The sequence below is a fragment of the Hyalella azteca genome, unplaced genomic scaffold (genome assembly GCF_000764305.2).
Source record: "Hyalella azteca isolate HAZT.00-mixed unplaced genomic scaffold, Hazt_2.0.2 contig2099, whole genome shotgun sequence".
NCBI classification, from domain to species: Eukaryota; Metazoa; Arthropoda; class Malacostraca; order Amphipoda; family Hyalellidae; genus Hyalella; species Hyalella azteca.
Genome location: NW_025932386.1, coordinates 350,747 through 364,841, shown reverse-complemented (window position 1 = coordinate 364,841; position 14,095 = coordinate 350,747). Strand labels below are relative to the sequence as shown.

General features: G+C 35.8%; 1 protein-coding gene across 3 annotated transcripts in view; it reads right to left on the bottom strand.

Annotated features, from left to right (window-relative positions):
- The window catches only part of LOC108678157 (collagen alpha-1(I) chain), a 142,869-nt gene extending 129,297 nt beyond the window's left edge, over window positions 1-13,572 (bottom strand). For all 3 annotated transcript variants that reach the window (XM_018166507.2, XM_018166508.2, XM_047885081.1), the window contains exon 1: window positions 13,278-13,572. The gene's annotated coding sequence lies outside the window, so the exon portion shown is untranslated. The remainder of the gene's footprint in view (window positions 1-13,277) is intronic.
- Window positions 13,573-14,095: the final 523 nt, after the last annotated feature.

Sequence of the window (14,095 nt, the reverse complement as noted above, 5' to 3'; positions counted from 1 at the left end):
GCAAGACAGCAGAAGCAAGGGAAGAACTCGAGGGTAGCAAGACAGCAGAAGCAAGGGACTGCAGCGAAGCAGTGTCCGGGGTCGGGTCGTAACAATAAGTTATCTGTAGCAGCCCTCCAGCCGAGCGCTCCACTACCATTACCGACCACGCCAGGATTTCAGTAAAGATTGCGGCTCACAGCAAGACTCCTATGCAGCAAATCACTGCACAGCCGCCTCCAGCTACTACAAATTATTTTCACACACGTCCTGAACTTGCATGGTTTGATTAAAATTTCGGACCGTTTTTGAAAATTTTCAAATCATAACATAATCTACTGAAATGGTTAAACGAAATTGAAAGTGAAATTGTGAATAATCAACGATGTTACACTAGCTTTCATTGAGATAAGTTAATAAATTATCTTCGACCGGAAGCGGAACGCAGCTTCTTAAGCATGCTTCGTTAGGATTCTAAAACTTAGTCAAACAGATACGAGGATAAGGTATTAAAGTATTTCTGTCAAATTTCGATGCTTTACCCTTTAGCGGGAAGTTACAGTACATGGTCACCTCAAATCACCTACCAAAAATGCTCAAAAAATACTTAAATACTCAAGGTTTGTGTTTGAGGCTACGTTATCAAGCATCTGCCAATCATGTAACCATCGTTCCAAACATAACATCACCTCCTACCATGTACAATAATTAAAATCTGGTCATTCAAGATTGAAATGCATGCTCGTTCCAGATTGCCTTTTAAAAGACAGAAGAAGTTATTTCTAACCAATTAAAGAAACTTGATGTTATTTGATTAAATGGAAATTAGATAAATATATATCACTTACGGTACATTTGAATTTGTTTAACGAAGCGACCGTATTTACTATATTTTCAAACTACCAAAGATAACTTTAATTGTTCATATTTTTATTCATATAGATTTCCGAAATTTTAACTCCTGCACTTTTTAAGCTTGCCCGCGAAAGAGGTAAATGAGAGCTCTCGCCTGCTGATAGAACTCAAATGCGACGCTTCACGGCAAGGAATCTAAATAATTATGCGTTCAGTTCTGGCGTATGATGAACTATCTGCGATCCACGATCACTTCAGTTCGATTACATAACAAATGATGGATGAGACGAATGATTACCACTTACCTAAAACTCCAATGAAAAGAGGTTACGAATATATCGTCGGGAGCGCTTGTTGGCTTATATACAGTCAGCATTGCGTAGAGAATAAACGGCATTTGCCGACATTTCTCTGCAATACTCGAATAATTTTGTGCTGCACAAACAGTGCACCAACAGTAATAACAATAATGCATTAACAGTTGTTAGTGTAACGATCTGTTTAGTTTACAGTCAGTCACGCGTACTGACTTACTAGATTTCAAGTGATGAATGATAAAACTTGTTGCTAGAAATAAAAAAGAATTCGTGTCCGGTATACACGGTGAAACAATAGCAGCAATATTAGACTGTTAAAGCTCGAACAATCTAATGAACCGTTCACACAGCGCTAGTGATCAAAAACGAAAACTAGCAAACGCTTCGCATGGACCGAGTAAATCTATTCAATTCCGGAAACGCAGCCTGCACCAAGATGCCTGACAATTGTCAATGGCAACCTTCAACTCTTGTTACATTGCATTAAAAAATAGACACAAATGGTTACATGAAGAATAAAAATTTTGCTGGCATTATTGTGCGGAGAATGCTCAAAAATACCCAAATCTAAACGGTTAAGCAAGAATTTTTATTTACTTTAAGTAAATAAGTAAAGAAACAGCGATGAGATTCCATAGACAGAATTTATACATGGGACACACTAGTTAGCTACATTAATAATTGTCTGCCACTAGAGGCAATGCGATGACTTCCTTAAACTGACTTTAACAGAAGTTTAATTCCCACAACACTGAGACGAAGGACGAACATAATTACGTAATTGATCAGGCCGTGTGTACGGCAGGATCATTCACTCGTGAACTCCTCGAGGTCACGAAACTAGCAGAAACATTTCCATAGCTACACTCGCAACAAAAAATAATCCGTATTGAATTTCAACAATTAAACGAACATTGTTAAACATTGTGTGCATAGTATCACACGATTTCGAATAGGTATAAGTTAGCTTGTACGAGTATAGAAGTACTCCCTTTATACAAGCTGCTTTTAAGTACTAGCTAGTCTCCTTCTCGAGTACTTTTATATTACTGTCGTTCGGCAGTGCGATGAGGGTAGAGATTATTGAGATTTGAGATACAATGACAGTTTTATTATATTTATGTTTTTATCTATATATCATGTAGCATCGTACCGTCCAGTACACTGCCAGAAGCGTACGCACAATCTGCGCGCGTAGCAACGCCGTGGTACTCTAGACAAGGCAGCGTGTGTTGCACCTACCCGAAGGATTGTAAAGCAAGGACAGAATGTATCTCCAACGACGAGGCGAATAATCCTTAGTAATGACAGAATCGAACACCACACTACAACTGCCGGGCACTGCGAGTAAGTTGCATTCGAGTAGGTGAAGCGAAAACGCAGGAGGCGAGCGCAAACGAAAACGCTGCCTAACTTGTACTAAAGTGCAATTTCAAGTCAATAATGCACAAAAAAGTATGCAAATAAAATTAGAAATGTTAAAAATAGTGATTGTCTTTTCTAACTTAGGTTAGAAATCCACAATCAGATCAAGAATGCATAGGTGCGTTCCTGTATCGCAACAAGAACTTCAGGAAACACGTATTGAATTCAGGAAAACGCAAGTGTTTCCACAAAAACTTCAGGAAACACAAATGTCTAACACAATTTTCAATAGTACTAAAAAATCAGTAGTTGCAGGCTTCAAGTGTACAGATGATTTTATAATTAAAAAGGGCTGTGATTTAAAAATTCGAGAGGCTACATTCTACGAATTTTCACCCTAACAAATTTTAAAGATTTATAAGAAGGTATTGAAAGTTCAAAGAAGGTATTGGTAAAATGGTATAGTTGGTAGGTATAAGAAGGTATTGTCATCAGAGCAGTCGATGCACAATACTACCATGCATCACAGAACTGACCGCAAACTGCAGACACTAGCCATCTGTTCTTAGTGCACACCGCGGAAAAGAGTCGCAATGAAACAAGTTGGAACATTTTAAGTATAAATACATAACAAGCCATGTATTAACACGTTGACTCCAAAGTGGTACATATGCGTACCACGAAATGTATTTCTCCAGGACGAAGTGATGTATGATTCAGGTTGCCTAAAATCGGCCAGATCCGAGAACAAAAAGGGCCAAAAAAAGGCCGATAACTCAATATATACTTGTTTATTTGTAGGTTCCGCTAAAAAAATTCCATTTATTTTCTTTTTCCAGTACTTAAAATTTAATTAGGAAGTACCCCTATCATAAATTTTAGCCGGCTAACGCAATTGAGAAAACTAAATCACGGAATTAGTCCGGAAAAAATAACCGTCTGGCAACCCTGTTTAAAAACAGTACAAAAAATGAAATAATAGTACAAGATGAAGCAATCGTAGTCAACGTGTTAACATGTTCTTCACTTCGCAAGTTGATCCGAACAAAAAGAGTTTTAAAATGAACATAAACATATACATCGTAGAATTCTATAAGGCATAACAAAGTTGTAGGTAGAACAAACGGTTGAAAAATTTTGTGTAAGAAGAAAATACTTGCACACAAAAGCCTAAGTCCTAAAATAATTTGTAGCTCCTTAGTAAAGCTAAAAGATTTTGATAAAATTAACGATACTTTCTATGAAGATGATCAAGTACCACTAGCTTATCAACTATTTGCAATTATTTGTACAGAATTAATGGGTGTATTGCCCACAAATTGAGTGATTTTACTCTTTTGAACATAACGTTCAATATTTAAAACCAACTCAAACTCAATAACTTAGAAACATTAAAAGTAAATAACTTCCAATAGTTTTGCCTTATCAGACCACCTCATGGCACTGCATTCAACAATTAAGCGCATTTAGTTTCATTGAATAGACTGACAGATGTTTCTATTGCAGAGACGTATCGCAAGTGTATAATTCAGTAGTAATGACAAAATTACCTTAATAATCTCATTGCCGTTATTATGCCAGAAAACTTTGAAAATAAAGAACTCAGCTGTTGTTCGTTTAAAATTAATGCATGAAAATCAATTGCTAAACCATCTGCGTCAATCTAGAAATAATATACTGAAGTCTGGCATAAAATGATAACGCATGCAACAGTCTTGACGTTTGACTGTGCAGCGCAAGTGTGGCCGCATTTAGTGCCTCGTGACAAGCCCTCTCCCTCTGCCAACAGCAAAATATTGTCTAGTTTGAATTAGAATGACCCTGCTACCAGACTAACTTTTCTATATAGAGTTACAGAAACTTTTTAAATCATGACAAGTATTATTAAGAAATCGGATAAAATTAAAGTAACACTCAGAAATAAGATTATAATGCGCTAAACACGGTCAATATTCATGACTGATTACGAAAATGCAAAATCCGAAAACAATTGTATCGGAAATGCGCTTAAAATGCTAGAAATAAAATCTGTAACACAGTCAAGAAACCAGCGGCAAAAAACCTACCGACTTTCAAGTTTTAAATGTGATCAAATTCTCCATTATGATCGAGAAGCATGCACTCATCATGATAAAAACAGATGCAATGGCAGCCGCGACTACTAGTCGGCCGAAGACAATGTGACACAGCAGCCGGTGGCGCTCATAAGCGCAGCATTGCATGCATGTACAGTCTCGCCTTCATGTTGTGCATATCCTAGGAGAACTTCAATCAATCACGCCCAACTGACCACACCCAAAATACAGTAGTTCACCCGAGTTTCTTCAATGCCAGTCACCATGTCACAGGTCAACAAGGGACAGATGTTATGCGCAGTACAAGCTCACCTATATTTCATCAGATCCACACTGTAATGCGATCAATATGGACGGTGTTGCGGTGAAACTGATCAAAGCTTACTTATAGGCTGGGTGTATGTCACTCATCTCACAGGTAAACACAGCAGTTTTACGGATACCCAATAACAGCGCACATATAGGCTTAGTCAAGACAAAAATTCTCAATACGGAACAGTTATACGAGTAGAAGATAACCGCTCATCGAGGTTAATCAATGCCACACAATGTTACATGCTAACACTGAACAGTTTTGCGAGTATAAATAGTATTAAATACAACGATAGGACACACGGTCACAGGTTGACACCGAACAGTGATCTTAACACAAGGCTTCATCAATACCACCCACACTATCAGTAGTTGACACGACACCTATAAACCGTGCAATTATGCTTGGCATAAAAAAATTACATATGATAAAATTCTTTTTCGTTGAAGCATGTAAAAAACCTTTTAAAAATTCGAATTCTTTTATTAAACTATTGATGATCACAAAAGTTAAAGGCGTAAAATGTGCAAAGCTGCTACGGACTCATCAATACACTTCCGCCACAGTTCCTATCCGAATGGTTCAATTGTGTTATTAACGTTGTGAGAAATCGGACGCTATAGGTTAGGGAATCCCTCTTCAATCGGTGAACGCGTTGACCACTTACCAAGCTACCACCAATATGTCCGCTACAATACACATAATTGATTCTTCAAGTAACATTAGTTTATATCAAATGATTGGCCACAGAACAAATTATATGAAAATGTTTAGGACATCTTGAATCGGTGAGCCCGTCAGTGAATGATAAATTTCATTTAAAATCTGTACCACTAATGGCTGGTAAATTAACGAAGCTTGATGTACGGGAAACACCAGCATGGCACGTGAGACTCGATGACCAAGACTTTTGATTGTATAAATAGACGTCATATCAATTGGTGGTCATATCAGAGGTGACACGCTCGCACTTGTTTCACAAGGCATCGCCGCGCACGACGCGATAACCTGGATCTATTCCACGATACCTAGCATGATAAGCGATGCTTCGTAGCTCTCCGTGTCAGCAGATAAGCGAAACAATGGCAGGTTCTGCGTATTGGTCATCACAAACTCCTCGAAGAGGATGTATAGCATCGAGTATCTTATCTAACAAACCTGGTATGCATAAGCGGCAGTAAATACTAGGATTCTTTTTAGCGCATTTTCTCATTTATGGAAAAAAAGCACTATTGTGCTCGCCATGTCCGTCCGTCCGTCTGTCTGCCCGTCCGTGAGTTCACGTTTTCGTCGACGAGAAAATGCGAAAATATACCTAAATCAGTACTCAATGCAGTGAGTACTGAGTTAAATTTTTTTCAACTGTACTAGGCCGTCACTAGTCAGGCATAATTAATGTCTGACTATATACTGCAAACAAAAAGTTTTTGTGGTTTGTGTGCTTGAAGCGGTCGTTTACTAACTTTCAAACCTGGTATCATGGATTCCATCATATTTATGGCACCTATCATGGATCCCATTATATTCATATGATCCTCATCAGTCGCGGCTAAGTAGATATGCATAATTTTAAAAGTATCCCATATATAATGACATCCATATATATACCGTCCACCCGAACAACAACTGGCTAACGTGCGAGGTAAACGTGCTACTCATCACACACACAACATCCCGAGCACTACAGGTTTCACTAGAAAATGCTTCATATTTGAGTTTAATTATCCAGATGATCACATTTACGAACACCTTATATCTAATTACACAAAAAATGCGCTGAAACAGCACAAATTAGTTCATGCACAAATTTTGCAGCACACCAGCACTCCACTGTCTTAAAACATTTGTTATACCCGAGAGTTAAAAGGCTTGGAAAAGTGATGTAAACCTCAAGAATACAAAAATCATGTTCACTAAGTCCTACAGTGGGGGGAAATAAATATTCGTACACTTGAAAAATCGTATTTTAATGTATGTAAGTACACAAACTTAACAGGAAAAGTGATTTAAATTATGTATAGAGACGCATAGTATTCAAAAATACTATCAAAAGAAATTAAATCTCAATGCAACAAAAAACAATGCAACATGTTCATCATGTTGCATTGTTTTTTGTTGCATTGAGATTTAATTTCTTTTGATAGTTTTTTTGAATACTATGCGTCTCTATACATAATTTAAATCACTTTTCCTGTTAAGTTTGTGTACTTACATACATTAAAATACGATTTTTCAATTTTTCAAGTATACGAATATTTATTTCCCCCCACTGTATGTATAAATATTAATTATTCTAGATTAATTTCTTGAAACAAATTCAAAAAATCCCTCTCTGACACATAAATACATATTTTTCTGACAACATGAGCTACACTTTGATCCTTAACAAGATTCAAAGAAAGATTTATAAGATACAATGCAGTCCTTCAATATACAAGCTATTTCTCAGAATTACGCACAGAAGAGCAGACAGGCGCAAAGAGTGCTCGCTAAATGTCACGGCCTGCCGCGGGCGTTCCGTATTTCTGTATTCCCAAATCGTGTCGCAATCATGAGTGTTTTCCTCAGAGATTTTTGCTAAATTGGCATTGAAATAAGCCCGTTGTTGTGCATCACAACAATGCATTTAAAAATATTAAAAAGACTACCGGTAACTGGTCCAGAAATTAAGCTAATTCATCTAATTGAAACTTTTCGGCACATTGCAAGAGTTCTATTATTTAACTCAAAGTTCAACTCAATTAGAATCACACTGTCGTAAGCTTATGAACTTTGTATTCATAATTTTACATTTATTGACATAAATTCGAGCTTAGACTTATATAATGTATAAAATAGCTTATTAATATGAACCCATTTGCGTCCCACTCGTTTCCATACATCACAGTTTTCTTCAACTTGCAAGCTGTCTTGCCGATGCAACTGCGACATTCGAATAACAGTCGTGCTTTTCACTTTCAACATGAATTTATTGGAATACATACTGAGCTTATCGTACTTTAATATCCTACCTAACGGAAGCTCATGTTGTCAAAAAAGGATGAAATAATTTGATGGATTTGAATAAAAGTAATTTGGAGCTACGTAATAAATACGTCAATACCAACATTCATTAAAGCCCTTCAAAAGCCTCAGACTTTAATAATTTCACAAGCGACGTGAATGAGTTTAAATTCGGACAACGAAGTCCCAAACGTGGCACGATGACGGCATTCATTATCGCTAACGCGAAAACGCTTAAGTCGAGAATCTTTAGTATATCATGCTGATAAATTGAACATACGAAAACTATGCAAATTTGACTTTTCTATTTGCTGCCAAGAGACGGACATTAACAGTATAATTTGCGGCTTCAAAACTCGGGTGCAAGCAAGCCTAAGAAATTCTAACTTGTTCAAATTTCTGCCAATGATACCGAACTTCTATGATTCTTCCATCCTGAATATAAACGAATATATAAAAAAAAAACAACTAAGAGATTAATATCATCAAAAGTTGCCACACAGCTTATAAGAAAACAATGGCGGTTTTATTAAGTACCAGTTAGATCAATCTCAGAAGTAAAGTAGGCTTACAACAGGCGCGCCTGCAAACATACGATTGATTTTAACAAAACCCTGAACTCGAATTGCTAACCAATGATGCCCATTTCCCAACGATAAAAAGCTGTACTGCATAAAAATGGGAACGATATTTTAACATATTAAGATAAGAAAAACAGAGCTGGCTCTAGGTAAATTATTTGTCAAGGATACGTAACAAAAGATTGACTTTGACCAACGCATATCAAATAAATCATGCGTCAAAAATAATAACATTATGACACAACCTGAGACTGGGAATCATCCGTCATATATGCAAGTGCATGGAATAGATTATGGAGGCTGCCTAGTAAAGTCACAGGAGGATGAGGTGGTTTAGGCAGGTAGTCGCTACCTCGCCACTTTATTTGCCACCCATTTCCGCTGTAGCCCTTATACCTGCCTGGGTCTGGGAGCCGAGCAGCGGTCGCCACAAAGGAATAGGGCATATAGGATGCCCATCACCTTCACAGCGCGCCAACACAAATTGAGGACTGATTGTGAGCTAATGTATAAGTGAACGATGTGTTTACTTGCCGCAGTATTCTTTTTGTCAAACTCACAAGCTCGATCAGTGAACGCACTCCCACGCAAGCTATGGAATGCTCTTCACTTCATTAGCAACAGCTCCGTATTGCCACCAATCGTACTGTTTTTACTTGTACTAACTCAACTCGTTATATCTAGCCAGTGCCCAATAGCCATCTACTACATCTTCTTTATTTGAATAGAGATTTTTTTAACTTTAATCGAGTGTAACTGATGCAATTAATGCATGTAAGTGTCAATATAAGAACTGGTATTTCACTTATCTGATAACATATAATACGAACCTATCTCTGAAACTCGCGGCCAAAGTCATATATGTACGTATATGTCGTGCCGAAATCGTGGAATTGCCAATTCTATGGAATCGGCAGCCAGTTTGCCTATTCTGTAGAATCAGCATTTCTCTACTACAGGAATCTGGGCCCTGGGGTTAGGTCAGTGAGCCATGTTTTTCATGGGTTAGGTCATGTATATATTTAAATATAAAGGAACTTGACCGAACTTGACAAACCTTTTCTAACTCTAACTGTCCAATTATGTTTTCTAACTCTAACGTCCGATTTTCTGAATCAGCAACGAAATGCTGATTCTACGGAATCGGCCAAATGGCTGCCGATTCCGCGACTTTGGCCCCACGGACGTTACATGATTATACGGTACAATTAGGTAGAGTATACTCAGCTCGATAAACATACCCATATACTCATTAATTTATCATACAGGTTAGTTACCAGATCGCTCAACACTGCTAACCATTAAAAATTTACCCATTCAGATGGATGAATTCAACTCAAAAATAGTTTAAATTTTAGGGACTTGAGACTAAATAATTTTGTTGGATGACCAAGAAAATTTTCAGGAAAGAACTTATTTTACTACATTAGGTGAATTGGATACATAGAAACAGATTTTAAACCTAAGACCTTCTCCAAACAAACACTACAATTATGGTTTAGTCTTGTATATTTTTGGGGAAGGCACACTCTATATCTACAAGCAACACAGCAGGTTCCAAAATAAAAAATAAAGTAGGAATAGAATAACATTACAAATTGTACAATGATGAAATTTCATCACTATTAATGAATGTAATGCGATTTATATACTCATAAGACAAGGAGCTAAGTATCATATCCCAAGTTATACACAGCATTTAGACAGGTTTTGACACTTGCGTAACTTTGAAATGAAAAAGCATGTAGAATATATTATAATTTAAAAAGACTGATCCTATTGACAGAAGTTCAATTGTTGTACAAAAAGAGGTATATCAAAGCACTGGTGATATTCATCATTGATAGCCAATTATTGTGAATTAAATATATTTCAATCATATAGAGCCTGATTATACCATTTGCACTTTCATCACCTTAGTCAGTTAGTGATATAGATATAAGAGTTCAAGAACACTTCATACAGTATTTTATCCTTTTTTGCTCCAGTAGTTCAGTGCTCATTTTTTTTATTGCAAGTAAATAAAAATTTCAATCACAAAAGAGCAACAGTTCCTTTGATAATATATATAAGTTCACAGCTAATATTGAAACCTAACTTGACCTACACAAGAAATTTCTTCATCATTTGCACTATTATTCTTAGACTTCTCTTTAATCAGCAAATAATATTTATGAAATAAAGATGTAATATAAGAGAATATGCAATTTATTTTATCTTTCTTACAAACCATTTTTTTTTTTTGAGGTTGCAAGAATTTACAAAGAGTACAACCTTAACGTTTGAGCCACAAACCTAAGGTTAAGGTTTATATAATCCTTCAAGCCCTCTAAAATGTCTTAGTCTGAATCTTGCTTAATCATCATTTCCTTTATTATGTGAAAACTATAAGTACATATATATACATGTATACATCCTTAAACATACAAAAAATTTATTCTAGAATAATAGATATAAAAATGAATTTTGCTTTGCAATAATTATATAGGTACCGTATGGTACATATAATTATACATTAAATATATAAATAAAAATGCAGTTCCAACAATTATTTCCTCTTATCTATTTGTATCTATCCCTTTCAAACATGAGAACTGGGTAGAGCATAGAACTGAGTATGATCAGAGTAAGCCTTCCAGCCTTGAATGAGCCAAGCAATATACTGAACTGAATAAACTAATTTGGAGTGGAACGGCATAATTTCCAGGTAAGATAGCCAATTTATATCTAAAAGGGTGATTTAATTTAGAAACACTTCACATAAATGAATGGTTACTTAAAAATAACCTTGAATTGCATATAAATGATAAAGTTTCTTATTTTGTAAGCACATATATTTAGGTATATCTATCTACACATGTTTTGAAAAGAGGGTGTGTTAGTTTCAACAAAAATTTTGATACATATGCATTACTAATTTGTTTTATCATCTTTCTGAAGAACAACATATAACTATTCAAACACACAAAACAACCCTATTGAAAAGTCCCTACAGTTCCATAACTAAATAACAGCAACAATAATAGCTAAAAATTCAAATGATTTCCATGTAAAGAAAAATTGCTATTAAGCCAAATTCTTTCAAAATCACATGCAACTTTTCCATGTCTAAAAAAGCAACCAAAATATTAGAATAACCCATTCTCTAACAGCTACCATCAATGACCTAGTAGTTGCCACCATGATCAACTTGCTGCTGCTTCAGTCAGAATAATGTTGTGCAAATTTCTTAGGTAAAAATATATTTGGTTGCAATAGTTGTGTTCTACACAAAGTTCAAAGCAGCTTAACTGTACACCAAAAAGTTTTTTTTTCAATGTTATCTAGAAGATCATAGTTCTTATAAGAGAGCAGCAACTGTGCTCAGTGGTGATTGACGAGTCAAGAAACACTGATGAAAATAAACAAGCCCCCAGTTGTGAGCATTAAAAGATTAATTATCACTTCATTTCTGCTCATTCCTTTTAGAAAATATCACATAATTTATGAAATTTCAAGAACCTTTTTCAATTTTTTCAGAAACACTTGTTAGCGCATTTTCTCATTTATACAAAAAAGGCACTATTGTGCTCGCCATGTCAGACTGTCCGTCTGTCTGTCTGTCCGTCCATGGCTTCATGTTTTTGTCGACAAGAAAATGTGATCACTATCACTCACTGCAGTGAGTACTGAGTTATATTTTTTTATATAATATCACTGACACTAGAAAAAGCTGGCTTAGTAGAAGCCTAATTCAGGGTGGTATTTGAAGGGGTATATATATATAAAAGAGAGCAGAAAAACTCATATTTACTAGATGTGAGGCTTGAAACCAAGCTTTCATTCAAACCTAGTTAATATTTCAGGTTTTCAGCACTATAATAAACAATCATAAGAATTCCCTGTCTGAAATTCTAATTAAACAAAATTTTAAACCCAATACCTACATCATCTCTAGCCACACCAGATGTCTAATGTCTATTTTGGCTAACACATCATCCCTAGGCACACCAGATGTCTAATGACTATTTTGGCAAACACATCATCCCTAGGCACACCAGATGTCTAATGGCTATTTTGGCAAACACATCATCCCTAGGCACACCAGATGTCTAATGGCTATGGTGAAGTTGGACTCAACACATCCAATCCTCAGGAAATTAGACATGCTCTGTAACTCCTGGGCCCCTGTTTTCATTTGATTTAGCAACTAACTTTTCAGATTTTAAAAACTCTTTGAATAAATACTTGAAAAGTTAATAAATAAAAATTGCAATATATATAGCCATGACACACTTAGACACATGAAAACCATTCATCAAGAGTAGATGTATGATGATTGATGATACAGTCATTATTGCAGAATGATCTAGCGGTAGCATGAGATTGAATTAGCAAAAAGTAATGAAATGAGGATTAGCAAAAATTAATTTCTACAATTATTCCTCAAATTATTGCAACAAATGATCAGAAGTTCTAAACATAGGTATTCATAATTCACAAAGAAATTTAAGCTTGTCAAGAAATAAAATTAATGCTGGCTCATCTTAAACTGTTAAATGAGTCATAGCAGGTCAAGCAAGTGTCAAATTTGATACAAATTTTTGTGCAATTTAACTTGATAAATATGATAATAAATATTACACAATAAGAAATTTGAAATAAATAAAACAAGTGATGGCCAAAATATATTATAAATAAATAGACATAAAGCACCGACATTACCAGAGAGTTATGAAGCTTATTTATCAGCAATAAACTAAGTAGGTTGTCTAGAGAATTAAAGTATTTTTTCTACATTTATACGAACCTGGAAATTATGGTATGTGCCCAAGACAAGTAGTTCAATCCGTGGGCATAACAAGGGTCCCAACTGGGCTGCGGCGTTCGCTTCACAGATCCCTACCAACCAAAACAATCACACTCGAGTAACACCAACTTCTTTAGGCACGAAAACATTCAATAAGCCGAAAAGAAAATTATATCATTGCACCACTTTCCTTAGGTATACAAGCAATTATCACTCGTGAACAGCATAAATACATAAATAACTTCGCATCAAGATTTGACTGAAGCCGGTCAGCACGTGCGTCCTCTCATCGCCACGTTTGGAATAACACTAACAACAACGAGTAGACTTGACACCGCTGTAAGGAAATTTGACAACGCTGCTATGAATTCTAATCACGTGACGTCTGATCTTGAATAGTATTGGGTAGATAAATTTCCTTAGCGCGTGGCGCGAAGAAAAAATATTTGAGATTTCTTACATTTATACGTGTTTTCCTTATCCTAGGCTTGCTCTAACGGAAAACATTGTCTTAATACATCATGTTAGAACATGTCGTTCATTATTTTTATTGCAGAAAAATGTTACAAAGATTGAATGTTGTTTTTAGGTCGAAGGAAGTTATTTGTTCTGCTGGAATGTGCGGTCCACTAGTTATCTGATGGAAAAAATGTGCTATAGGCCTACCAAAAAAAGTAGATTAACAGAAACCTTTTAATGTATTTATGTGATTGGTTAATTCATACTTGTACACATCCGAAAGATGCACCGAATCTTTCAAATGGAACATTCTTAATCATGAGAATTAAGATCAGCGTTGATCAAAAAAATTATGCTCG